Source organism: Sardina pilchardus, chromosome 7, assembly GCF_963854185.1.
Source record: "Sardina pilchardus chromosome 7, fSarPil1.1, whole genome shotgun sequence".
NCBI classification, from domain to species: domain Eukaryota; kingdom Metazoa; phylum Chordata; class Actinopteri; order Clupeiformes; family Clupeidae; genus Sardina; species Sardina pilchardus.
Genome location: NC_085000.1, coordinates 33132354 through 33145883, shown reverse-complemented (window position 1 = coordinate 33145883; position 13530 = coordinate 33132354). Strand labels below are relative to the sequence as shown.

The 13530-nt window shown below is 42.3% G+C and overlaps 1 long non-coding RNA gene across 1 annotated transcript; it reads right to left on the bottom strand.

The window, feature by feature from the left end:
* Positions 1-4477: 4477 nt before the first annotated feature.
* Positions 4478-12858, bottom strand: LOC134088013 (uncharacterized). The gene is made up of 4 exons (XR_009939880.1): positions 12623-12858; positions 8851-8955; positions 8396-8506; positions 4478-8091 (listed from the first exon to the last, which is right to left on the bottom strand). It is a non-coding gene; the product is annotated as an uncharacterized LOC134088013 (long non-coding RNA).
* Positions 12859-13530: the final 672 nt, after the last annotated feature.

The window sequence follows — 13530 nt, the reverse complement described above, 5'->3', positions numbered from 1 at the left end:
AAGTTTTCCATCGAACCATTTAACTTCACTTATTTCTACAATAAGGGTAATAGTATGAAACTTGAAAAGGATATTATACAAGTCCGTGGTCTACTGACTGAGAACCATTATCTGATCAGATCCCCACAACTCCAGAGAGTTGGTTTCCGTCACGCATCACTGCTTCCAAGGCTCCTCTACCCAAGTCTCTAGAGGGCTGCCGAGATGGTTGTAAAGTAACTCCAATATGCATCGCTGACGTTTTTACCAATCATGGTCATTCAGAGGATAATTACCCAATTAAGTCACTATAAGTCCAAAATGATTTGTAAAGCAATGTTACAATATCCAATACATGCAATCTAACTAGTTTAACAACAATGTTTGAAATGGCCAACGCTCCTCTGAGATTATAGGTGTTGACTGAAGCAACCTACTAACGAGGACCCTGCGCAAGATTCACTACGGACCCGATGAAAATAGACTTGAGAAGTAAAGCCCCACATATCTAAACAGTTACCATTCACATTTGCAACCTCCAATTAACTTTGTACGTTGTTATAACACATATGCCTACTCAACGATAAACTTCTGTCTACAAACCCCAAAAAGCCTATGTTAGGGAAACCATCTAATGAGAACTAGGTGTGATATCCTACTGCGCACTTAACAGCACAATTAGTCGATCGTTTTACTTGATAGGGAATTCAAATTCAACCTTTTGAGAAGATCAGCTCCTGGACTTTGGGGGATTCCTTCGAACTCTGCCTCACAAAACTCATGTTATTGTAAATGTCTGGAAATCACTATCAGGATCGTCGGAGGGTCCTCAAGGAAAAACACTCAGACATGTATCAAAGGACAAGTCATTGTAGTGAAGGCTATGACTTCCAAAATGCAATATTTACCCAAGTATCAACGGTGAATCTCGCTATAGCATCGCCCTCTGCCCGAAACAGAACTTAACGTACAGAAAATATCTTTCCCGGAGATAGCCTAACTGTCAGGAAAATGTTGGGAAATTCCACTACGCACAGATGTTGGGAAATTCCAAAACGTTGGAAACTCCAAAAATGTTGGAAAGTCCGCTACCCCCACCAAGGGTCATAAATCCGACTCTGTCCTGATTAGACAGGCGACAAAAAACAGAACACCTTGGGATCGTGAGTTCGAGAAGCTTCCCATGTCAGTTCACAATTAATGGCCTTTTTGGTTGCACCTGGCACATCGTCGGAATGTCAAACTCCCAAGAAGTGGCGCCGTTCCCTAAAACAGTGGTCCAAGTAGGCTACTCACAAACTCCGAATACAATTTTCAGACTATGGTTATGCTGGACAAAATCACGATTAGTAAAAAGAATACACAACATCAACGCATCTTCCCGCACCTTTGCTTCATAGCTCAACATATAGTCATGGGCTGATGTGAAACATGTCGAATATAAAGATTACCATTCTATGTAAACTAATATTCTAAAGATTTGTCTCGAAGACTGTCTAGAGCGGAACCCCTGCGCCCACTAATGAGCAGTGGGTACGGTTCGCAAACATCTCCTTATCCACTCCAAACTCCAATAAACGTTGTCCTTTCCACATAAGAATCATTTTAATCCCTTTTCGAACTGCTGTTTGCTTAATGTCCAAAAATGAAAAACTAAAGCCCGATGATCCGGCAAACATAATCTAGTATGTCTATGTCTAGTGGCAACTGTACGTAACTATCAATTTATCCCTTCTGCAAACTACATGAATGAAATCAAAGACGCATCTTGGTGGATTAGTTGCAAACGAAACAATTAGGCTACATTTGATTCGTACTTTCAATAGTTTACGTAGGCTACGTAACCGAAGCCCTTTTCTCCCTTCACTGACCATAGTATTACATTGAAACAGGCTATTAACTTAAGACGTGGCACTTATACTTTCCTCTGGTTTGATTAACAGTCGTCTCTCTCCGTCTATGCGACGCACGAGGTTCAAAACATAGTCTTTTTTATTTTTTATTTTGTTTTCAAAAGTATTTTACTCGCTATGTTGAACTGTCTCTCATCGTCCTTGCTTCTTCAGCTTGTGACACAGACGGGTGTGACTGATCATAATCTCCAAGAGTCTATCTACTTTGCATGATAGCTGCGGCCGTGTCCTACGTCCTGTTAAGTAGCCAGAGTCACAATAATACATTTCTAATAACTTTTAACACAAATAGGAGGATAAGTAAACGAGATTTTTTACCGTATAAGGCAACACCGAAGTACTTCGGACAACTTTTCATTCCGATCACCTATGGCAAATCAAATACTGCATCTTCACGCAGCCATGGATTCCCAAACTTACGGAGTGGGCTTTTCTTCCGCAACACCTCCTACAAGTTATGTATTGAAACACGATGGAGTCAGGATCGTTTAGATTATCTATAAACCATCCAAAATCTACTGTATCCAATTAGGCTATACTTGTAGGAAACCATCACTAAAGCACTTTCCTCTGTTGCGCACACGTTCTTTGATTATCACTATGACTCTGGTTCTTTAACTGTGCAAAGGCAGGTGGGAGTTTAAGTTATTTTGCGTAATCTAGGTTACATGAGACAAGTCCTGGTGGAGAAATCTCGACCACACTTTATGTCAGCGGGACATCATGAGATCTGCGGGCCCTGCAGACCCACGAAGCCCCACCAACACAAGGCATCACCAGAGACTCTAATGTCAAAATTGCATACGTTATTTAACACTTTGAAAACCCAAATACAATTATTTGTCCTGTATCCTAAATACTGCACGCAACTAATAACTAATAACTTATAATGCATGATTACAACTGGCAAGTTGTAAGCACTATGCTCTCGCAATGGTATCCATACCAGTGATTCCCTCAGCCTATCTGAAATCTCGGTGCTTATCGGAGGGGCACGACCCCCCACAGCTCAACCGCAAGTAGGGAGACTCAGACTGCCATGGAGTTTGAGGACTGGTGGTTTAACCGCAAATTATTAAAAGTTTAAAAGGTTGAAGAGCCACTGGCATGGCTAATATTGTAGCATGTAATGCAAGTAATCAGTAGCATACCTGATGCGTTCTATGCATCGTTACCGCAAACACAGGGCACGAAGTATGAAGTATGATTCACAAGAAAAGTGTAATATCACATCAGACACTTGTTACATACTTTTACCGAGGGGTTATACATTAAAACCGTGTAGTCTTTTACGTGTTCCTTTAGTAGGAAAAGTCTCGTCTACTGATAGAGAACCACATAAAATTAGGCCGAAACAGGAGATTTCTCTGCCACAACCAACGTAACACAAAGCGCCATAACACAAAGCGCCAGCACAACGCACTGCTCCTGTGCCACCGGGCACCTGGTCTTACTAAACCCCATATGCCGTCTGATATTGTTTAGCTACTTGTACCTCCTGCTCCAAGGCTTGTCTCTTTCACAGTAGGAACGAAGAAAACAACTTAGTCCGCCATCATCAAAGTTCAAGCTGGAATGCGCTGACATCCGTCTTTACGCACAGCTCTCCGACTATAAACTCGCCGACAAAACACGAAGTGGCGGGGATGTGGTTAGATCTTCTCCAAAAACTTAAGATATTTGTTTAGATATCTATTTTAAGTTTCATATACCACTTGTCTAGGGTAACTCGTCCTCTGGCGCTTGTATGGCCTTCTGCCTTATCACCACATGCAACAAGTGCAGCCTCTTATCTGATCTACGCAACCAGTGCAGCTTCTTTCTGACGCTACACCTGCTACTCTCCCAGTATGCCGGCTTACTGGGACCCGCTCCCAATAGCGGACTCGGTACACAAACTTTCTGTAGTGTTTGTCGAGGAATAACAACGTTAACCCGTGGGGAAGAGGACTATTCTGTTTCTCACAGCATGCACAAACTAGGAAGACCAAAGGCGTCTCCAATGCAATTATTAGCATGAGTCTTAGAAAAAATCGCTTCTACTCAATCCTCTAATAATGCTCCTTATTAGTCCGTTTACATCCCACTTCTGACACCATGTGTTGTTGCCTGGAGTTGAAAGGATGGCCTGTACGATAAGCACTCAGCTGGCTGCACATACACCTGGCCACCACAATCGAATCTTATAGCTGAACTATAATACCAGGCACCTACTGTCAGGTTAGGTTACGCGCCGACCTCTGTGATGTCAATGACCTAAGACTTCTATGTATACAGATAAACCCCGGACTGTCTAGAGGAAGGTGCTCAAGTCTTCCAGGAGAATAACCAGGCGTTTTAGTACATAAGAAGGCAGGGGAACATCAAGGCCCTGACAGTTAACTCACGCGTAAAACATTCGGTCTCAGTAAACAGCTGAAACTCAGGTCATTTATAAGAGGTGCTTAGTTTCAAGGCTTAAACTAAGACTTAGAAAGTATAGAAAAGAATCACAGAAGAGAGACGTTATCTTTACCATCCTGTTTGGGAAGTGGTAGCCTCTTCCCAAAACAGAATACAAGCTGAAAGAATCGGACGTTGGATTAAAATAGTTTTATAATTCAGCATTTTTAAATACAGCAAAAATGCGGCACAATACAGCTTGTTGATTACAATATGTAGAAAAAAGATAATTCCATTTTGTGGTGAGAAGGAAAAACAAAAGAAATTAATCCAATAGTCGTAGTAATTCCATTTTGTGTTGAAAAAGGAAAAACGTAAGAAATTAATCCAATAGTCGTCGTAATTCCATTTTGTGTTGAAAAAGGAAAAACGAAAGAAATTAATCCAATAGTGTCGAAAAAAGCAAAGAGTCAAATGAATTCTCGTTCAGTGATCTCCCTTGTCCGGGTGTAAGGCCACGAGCAGCAGGTGGATGATGCGGAGTTCCGATGTTCACTGGAGCACTAAGTCCCGCATACTTGGTTTCGCGACGACGTACGGAGTTCACATAATAACTATCAGGAGCTACAGAGTAACACAACACGTAAGACGAGGAAAGAAGAAGAAGCAGCCCCGGACTTTGGTTGACCTGCTACTTTATAGTCCTGATTTTTCCGTGACCCCATGGTCCTCCCCTACACATTCCTGGGGCGGTGCCCTCTTCACAGAACTTGATGGAAACTAAACTTACTTCAGAACATTCTAGACAGTCAAAGGCACACATCTCCGGGTTACAGAGCGGAGTTTTACATACATTCAGTGTTGACGAGAACATTCTAGTTGAGACAGAGATGCATTCAATATCGGCATTTACAGGTTTTAACATACAAACAGTTTACATTTGATAACAGCCATTACACATTAAGATGTAGCATGCATATTACATTCTATTGAGAGTACTTGGTTACATTCAACAGTGTAGGCTACTTAAACATGTTGGTTGGTTACGTTCAAACATCGTACACATTTGCGTTCGCAGGGAGTATATTTGTTACATTCAGGATTATAAGTTCATTGCATTCGGTTACATTGTCGTGGGTTTATTAATCAGGTAGGCTAAGAAGAGGCATGTCTATATTGAAGGCACGTAAGTCGTTTAATAGGATTTTCATACATTTTTATTTTCACACATTATTCCCCAAAACCCCATATCTAACGTAACACTTCTTGTATGTTGCATTGGCACTTTCATAGCATAACATTTTGTTCAGTCATTCTGTCGTTTATTGGATAAGAATTTTATAGCGTCATTATTTCAGTCTTCACAACTTTCAGTCTCACAAGCTCCTCATCACCAAGCGTTCAATTCAGTCTTTCGGAGCTATTTGTTCAAGTAGGCCTAATCACACACATTCTTCAACAGTTACGCACATTCCTTCTCTTACATTCAAACTGGCGCACTTAATTCAATAGTGGTTAGCGGGACAACAGTGTACTATATGGTTTCTGTTACGTTACTTTCTTTATCTACTTAAGCATAGTTTTCAAGGCAGGTGTCTATCCTTGAGAGGACATCTCACATCTGGCTGATTTGCGCTGACGCAAAAGCAGCGAAGTGGACGCGAATTCACGCATGCGTTCGGTGCTCCATGGGTGGGGCCTAGGAGTCACGACAGGGGCTAGTCACCTGCTGGGGAACTAGTGTGTGTGTACTGAGAGTTGCTTGCTGTGGAGAGCTGCACTACTTCTTGAAACACTTTCATACTGTAGAATTGCTGTGTTTGGTATAAACTGGTCACCATTGATATTAGCCTGCCCCCTCAGGCAAGCTCTGTCTGTCTCTGTTGAATGTCTGTCTTTTGTGTTCAATAAATTGTTTATTTAAGGAATTCATGTCCAATATGCTTTAAAGAACCTGTGCAGCTCTGTTTGGTAAAGGTCCCAAGCTCCTAAAGATTCCCTGAGGCGCTAGGCCCCAGGGTGGCATAGTCAGGCTACAGATTTGGGGTGGTTGCTCTGACCACCCTGTTACACTATGCTCTTTGAGCTGGAAACCTGGCTTGCTGCGATGGACAGATCAGGCCTCTCAGGGAAGTTTAAAGCCTGGATATATCAGCACGGCATCCTGCCAAGGCTCCTGTGGCCACTGTTGATGTAGCAGGTCCCACTAACAACGGTGGAGGCCTTAGAGCAAAACATCAGCCAGTTCCTGCGCAGATGGCTGGGCCTGCCGAAGAGCCTGAGCTGCATTGCCCTTTATGGGCACACCAACAAACTGCAGCTCCCATTCTCAGGTCTGACAGAGGAATTAAAAGTAACAAGAGCCAGGGAAGTGTTATTGTACAGAGACTCATCCGATACCAGAGTCTCCTCTGCAGGCATAGAGGTCAGGACTGGAGGGAAGTGGCGAGCACAAGAGGCAGTTCAGCAGGCAGAGGCATGGTGTGATAGTAGGCTCGGTGGCGGTTGGGCGAGCGGGACTCGGCTGTCATAAAACACCACGCTATGACAGAGCACAGAGGAAAGACAAGCGGCAGATGATCCAGGGTGAGCTCCGAGCAGAGGTGGAGGAGGAGCGGCGGAGCAGGACTGTGGCCATGCGCCAGCAAGGAGCTTGGACCAATTGGGACACTGACTCGGAAAATCACTTGGTCAGAACTTTGGAGGTTAGAGCCAGCAAGACTCAAGTTCCTGATCCAGTCAGTGTATGATGTCCTCCCGAGTCCGTCTAACCTGCACTGCTGGGGGTTGGCAGAAACACCGTCATGCCCACTCTGCCCAGCAAGAGGAACACTGGAGCACATCCTGAGTAGCTGCCCGAAAGCACTGGGAGAGGGGAAGTACACGTGGCGCCATGACCAGGTGCTGAAGGTAGTAGCTGACACCATCTGTGCTGGAATCCAGAAAAGCACCAACCTCCAGCAAGGCTAAACATCGCTTTCGTCAGGGCTGGTCAGGAACCACAGTCACAGCCAAAGGTCCCAGGTGGTCTTTTATCCACAGCAGGTGACTGGCAGTTGAAGGTGGACCTGGGGAAGCAATTGAAGTTTCCGGAGCACATTGCCATCACGACACTCAGCTACTGGAACTAACAATCCCCTGGGAAGACCGGATCGAGGTGGCTTACGAGCGGAAGAAGGCTAAATACCTGGAACTGGTGGAGGACTGCAGGCTAAATGGGTGGAGGGCCCGCTGTGAACTAATCGAGGTTGGCTGCAGAGGATTCCCAGGACAGAGCCTGCATCGAGCACTCAGGCTCCTTGGAATCAGGGGGGCTCAAGAGAGAAAAGCCACCAAAAACATCTGTGAGGCAGCTGAGAAAGCCTCTAGGTGGCTGTGGATTAAGAAGGGTTTAGTGACATGGGACATGGTTTAGTGCGCTGCTTGGACACAAGCCCGGGGTCTGATCAGCCCCGTCTCTGTCGCCCAGGTGAGGGTGTCTGATGATCCAAGACCCGAAACACCCCGAGACCCTGGGTTCATCACTGAGGATGTGTCCAAGCTGCACCACTAAGGTGTTTGATAAAACTATACAAGATAAAATAACTACATGGATTATACAAATGTGCTGTCCATAAGAGACTCATACAAGTATGTGTCAACATTATGACAGAAAGTCACATGCTCATTATAATATTTCTTTCCAGATGGAGACCATTCTTACCTGGCATCGTAATGACTGCCTCCCTCTCTGAAGTTGGGGACCTTACCCTTTGACCAATCGCTCTTCATGGACACACAGCTGGGTGCAGGGGGGGGTGTCCTCTCATCCACTGGCCTTCAGCAAAGTAAACACATCATACAGCAGAAACTCATTAACTGCTCGGTTCCAACAGAGTAACAGTTCAAACAAGAAACAGCAATGAAAAAATTTTAAAAAATGCTGGCGTTTGACTGCCCTACTTATGAAGATATGATTTACACAAGATAAAATCACTACATGGATTATACAAGTGTACTGTCCATAATAAGAGACTCATACAAGTATGTGTCAACAAAAGATGACAGAAAGTCACATGCTCTGGCGTTCATATCTGCACACACATTCTAATCTTTCTTTCCAAATGGAGACCTGTTCTTACCTGGCATCGTAATGACTGCCTCCCTCTCTGAAGTTGGGGGCCTTACCCTTTGACCGATCGCTCTTCATGGACACACAGCTGGGTGCAGGGAGTGTCCTGTCATAAACTGGCCTTCAGCAAAGTAAACACATCATACAGCAGAAACTCATTAACTGCAGGGTTCTAATAGAGTATGTGATGTGATGAACTGAGTACATCTGATGTGGTGATTAGGGGCAGTTATTTAACTCCACAGTGAACCATGTGCTGTTCTGTGATCATGGTTCAGCTTGCTACAATCATGTGTTTAAATATTTAAAATGTTATACATGCCAGCACATACTATCATGTGTTTTCATTCTGCACCCAACTTGAGCTTTTGGAGTCTTGTATTGGCAAGAACTGAATATAGTACTTGACATCAGGGATCATGTTCATACTAGATCATGTATAATCCCAGTGAGAACAGAGCTCACCTTGAATGTCCATGGCCACCAGCAGAGGCTCCATGCTGACTCATATTGGAGGCAGAGCTGCAGTCACTTCCTCATCAGCACCATGAAGAACAGAATATTTGAGAACTGCAAAAAGAGAAAAACAAAACATGTGAAATAGCCTACAGTACAATGGCAGTGAACTGAGTAACTTTCAACACAGTTTCAGATTAACTTTAAAGCAGTGCTTCTCAAACCTTTCTAGACCAAGGACCATATAACCAATAAAGATCACTCCTACATAACCTGAAAAAACAATAGGCCTACTTTAACATGGAGTTTCATTTGATTGTCTTTTTTGCCCAAGTTATGTAAGTAAGCTAAGCTGTTTTCGATCATGCTGATCATTTTAACATAAAATACAAGTGCACACTGGCGTAGATATCAAATATTGCACCAGATTATATAATATTGCCTGCTGTTACTTCTTGTTTACTGGGCATGCTGGCAGCAGGCTGTTTGATGCAGTTATAATGGTTCTTAACCTCCTGAGACCCTGCGTCCTCATATGAGGACATTACATTTAGGCTCTGCTTTACCTTGTGCTTACTTTTTCTGAATAAAAACCTGTTGTCCTCATATGTGGACACTTCATTTTACCCTCTAGTGTTATCAGACACACAATACAATGTTTTGGGAAAAAGCAATATGGCGTCGATATCCACCTCCACGCTTTACCGGCATACGTGTGAGAACTATCGTCATGGTAACGTGCCAGTGAACGTTATTACATTTTTTTTTTTGTATATGTTTGTGAACAGTTGTAGTATGATATGGCATCAAGTTTCCCCCATTTCGATCATTGCAAACAGACCAGGACGTGTTTAACTTTCATGTCCTCATACGAGGACATCGGGACTGAAATGTACGCATAATTTCATTTTTAGGCTACATATTACATTGAAAATTGTCGTTCATTGGCCATATCAAACTACTGTAAAGCAATAATGGAAGTCAAAGTGTGGACATAGACATAATAGAGTAGCCTGAATAAATAAATCCATTGAAGGAATTACAAAAATAAATAAATAAACAAATAAGAAACAAATAGAGCAGAACTGTTTTGCTTCAATTGATTGTGGATAGACTTCTCTCCACATGGGTGTGACCCATACGCACAACTAACATTTACAAATAAACACTAAACTTAACCACATTAATAACAGGACATTTCTGTTCAATAAAAACAAACTGTTTTCTTAATAGTTGAATCTTAGGCACTTGGAGTACACACATGAATATTCACACTCTTTCTGGATTGGCAATCTCATTGTATTTTATGGTAATAGAGACCCAATGTCCTCATACGAGGACATCGTTTTTCTCAAAAACTACTTGATGTACAGAGGTGAAATTTTTTTTGTATGTTTATGAAGCCCTACTAAACCAAAATAATTGAGTGAAATGAAAATTGCATTCAAATTTACATCCAGGGTCTCAGGAGGTGTGTTGTGTATTTAAAACTATTAGGCTATTCTTTTTCTAAACTATTTGTGTCCTCTTCTGTTCCTACAGTAGCAGAGCAGGAGTCTACTGTGCAGGCAGGAGACAAGCCAGATCCATGCGTACACCTGCTATTCCTAACCTAAGATGATGGGAGGAGGCGTGACAGGAGGTAGTGGGTTTACAGTGAGAGATCAAACCAGTTCCTGCAGCATGAACAGGCACTGGGTGTGTTTGAATTCCCTTCCTTGTAGCGTCCCTTTCTGCATTCCACTGTGGGGAGAAGTTCACCTTGGCTAAATAACAATTCTATTTCCTTGTCAACTGCATACGTAAGGTGGAAGATATTTAGGCACATCAAGTTTCTCATAAACTGGAACGTCAAGATACATAGCTTCATGATCTTGTTCAGTTCTGCACAGGAACCTAAAAGACCCAGAAGAAGGTAGAAGACCTAAAAAATGATTCAGCTGAGTCTATCTAAAGCCTACCTTACATTGACAGACTTTGCAAAGATTTGGAAAAGATTTTTTAAAGACTACAGTCTCAGACCCTCTCACATCTAAAGACAATTCATTGAGTTTTTAGTCACAGTCTAGTCACAGGCCAGTCTCAGATTAGGATTTTGCAAAGACTGTGGGTCACTATTTACAAGACTGCTGCTAGATTCCTTCAAATTATTTCCATCGTGCAATAGGCTACACGTCATCATTAACAGGAAATCACATGATAGCCTACTCATATCAAAGTATTTTTTTCGCGTTTCTGCAGCATTGTTTGATGTGTGACATCACTAACAGATATAGAGTTGTTCTGTCTCGTAGAATAGCCGACTAATAAATGATAAGAAATGAAATAACAAATAATCATATAGGCTACAGCTGTCGCCTATTTTGCCCCTTCCTGTTTTCGTGTTCGCGAGAGGTTACTATTGGTTTTTAATGTTCACGTCACTATTTGCATGAGCCACGACTGAAAAGACTTCCGATAATATCAAACATGTTTGATATTGTCGTAACGGCAAAACTAGAGAAAGACTGCCTCCGACGGACTTAAAACCGCTAAGATTGGCACCTTACACTAAACGATTTAGATGACGGGAGCGCGCTGCGATTCTAGCACAACTCTCAAGATTTCCGCCCGATTTTGGAAATTTAGTCGCCGACTGTTAAAACAGGCCAAAATCGTGCAATGTAAGCCAGCCTTAATTTAATATTTGTTTTTTTATTAAAAGACTGAGTTGCACACCTTTCAAGTATCACTACTGGGAGCTCATGTGTTTTCATACTATAAGGTGCTCTGAGGCCACAGACACAACAGCGATATAAAATATTATGCCCATCCACTTATCACCACTTATTGCCCCTTGTGTTCATTTGCTGTTATGACCCCGAATCAGAATGTTCTTAAATGGAGGTGAAGCAGCACAGTGGTAAACATTCCCTGTCCCAACCTTTTTTGAAACATGTTGCTGACGTGAAATTCAAAATGATTTATATATTTTCCATGAAATGGTCGAACTTTTCATTTTCAACATTTGATATTTTATCCATGTTCTTTTGCTGCTAAATATGAGTTTACAAGACTTGTGTAATATTGTTCTGTTTTTTTTTTGCATTTTACTCAACATTCCGATTTTCTGATTTGGGGTTGTATTTGAATTGCCAAAACTGTCTTGCTTAGAACTACTGCTATCGCCACATTCATTATTGTTATTTACTTAAGTTTACAAAGGTGTGTGCGGTGCATGGTCTAAAGACCCCACAGACAGAGCCGATTTTTCGGACGTGTTTTCATGTAGGCTAGGCTATTTGTTTAATCTTCGTATTGTTGTTGTTGTTGTTGTTGTTGTTGTTGTTGTTGTTGTTGTTGTTGTTGTTATGGTAATCCTGCTTAATAGCCTCTGAGAGGAGCCGCAGGTTCAGACTCTCGTATTGAACAGGATTAGTATTACAACACACACAACAGGGTAAAACTAACTGCCTCACAACGGTCTAAACCCAGCTCACGTGCCCTATTAGTGGGTGAACAATCCAATGCTTGGTGAATTCTGCTTTACAATGAAGGAAAAATCATCGACATCGAAGGATCAAAAAGTACTGTCCGAACGCTTGAATTCTATGCAAATAGGCTACATTTCGTAACTAAACATTCTACTAAGGGCAGACTTGGGAAAGAAACTATGCACTAAATGAAGAAGTGTTTAACAAATAAATACCCAAGTCATAAAAATGCAAACCATAAGCTAATTTAGTTTCATAGAAAGTCAAAAAAGCTCAGTTAAGAGGAAGAGACTGATGAAATGTCTTACTTTAGTGGATTAACTCCGTCTTCTCCCATGTCAGACGTTAAACTGAACAGGTTAAACTTGCTGGAAGAGAGATATGAAACTAATGCAACCAGACCGGTCTTGTAACAAGGTACAATACCCATGTGATAGGCAAAACATAAAAATGTTCAATCTTAAAAGATTGAGTTTAGTATGGTGAAAACCAGACTGACTGAGGAGGTCATCTTTGGCCAACTTCAACTCACTATTGCTCCAGTTGTTATACACCAGGAAGTCATGAAACAGTCTGACTCTATTAAATATTTAGGGGTGTATGTGGACAGTGCCCTCTCCTGGAGTGCCAATGTGGACTATCTGTGCTGAAAGTTACAGAAAAGAATGTACTTTCTGAGGAGACGTCGAACATTTGGAGCCAGTGTGGCTATCTCGGAGCAGTTCTACACAGCCATGATCCAAAGTGTACTTTTGTACCGTAGCTCAATGTGGTTCCATGGCCTTTCAGTAAAGCTGAGGAACAAGATATTGAGGGTTCTTCACATCTGCTCCAAGATTGTGGGCCATTTAGTGGAGAACAAATTCACTGAACTTTGTAAAAAAAACAAAAAAAAAAACAGACTGTACAACTTGCTGACAAAATCTCTATGGACCCAGATCATGCGTTGAACAGTGAGTTTGAGCTTTTGTCTTCTGGGAGGAGCCTCAGGGTGCCTTGCCACAGGAACAGATACCAGAACTCCTCTGTGCCACACTACATCACACTCCTAATCCAGAGGAGATCATCTGAACACTTTAAATATTTCAAATAGATTACAGATTACCCTGGGGCAGCCGTGGCCTATTGGTTAGGGTTTCAGGCTTGTAACCGACGGGTTGCCGGCTCGATCCCCGACCAGTCCACGGCTGAAGTGACTTTGAGCAAGGCACCTAAC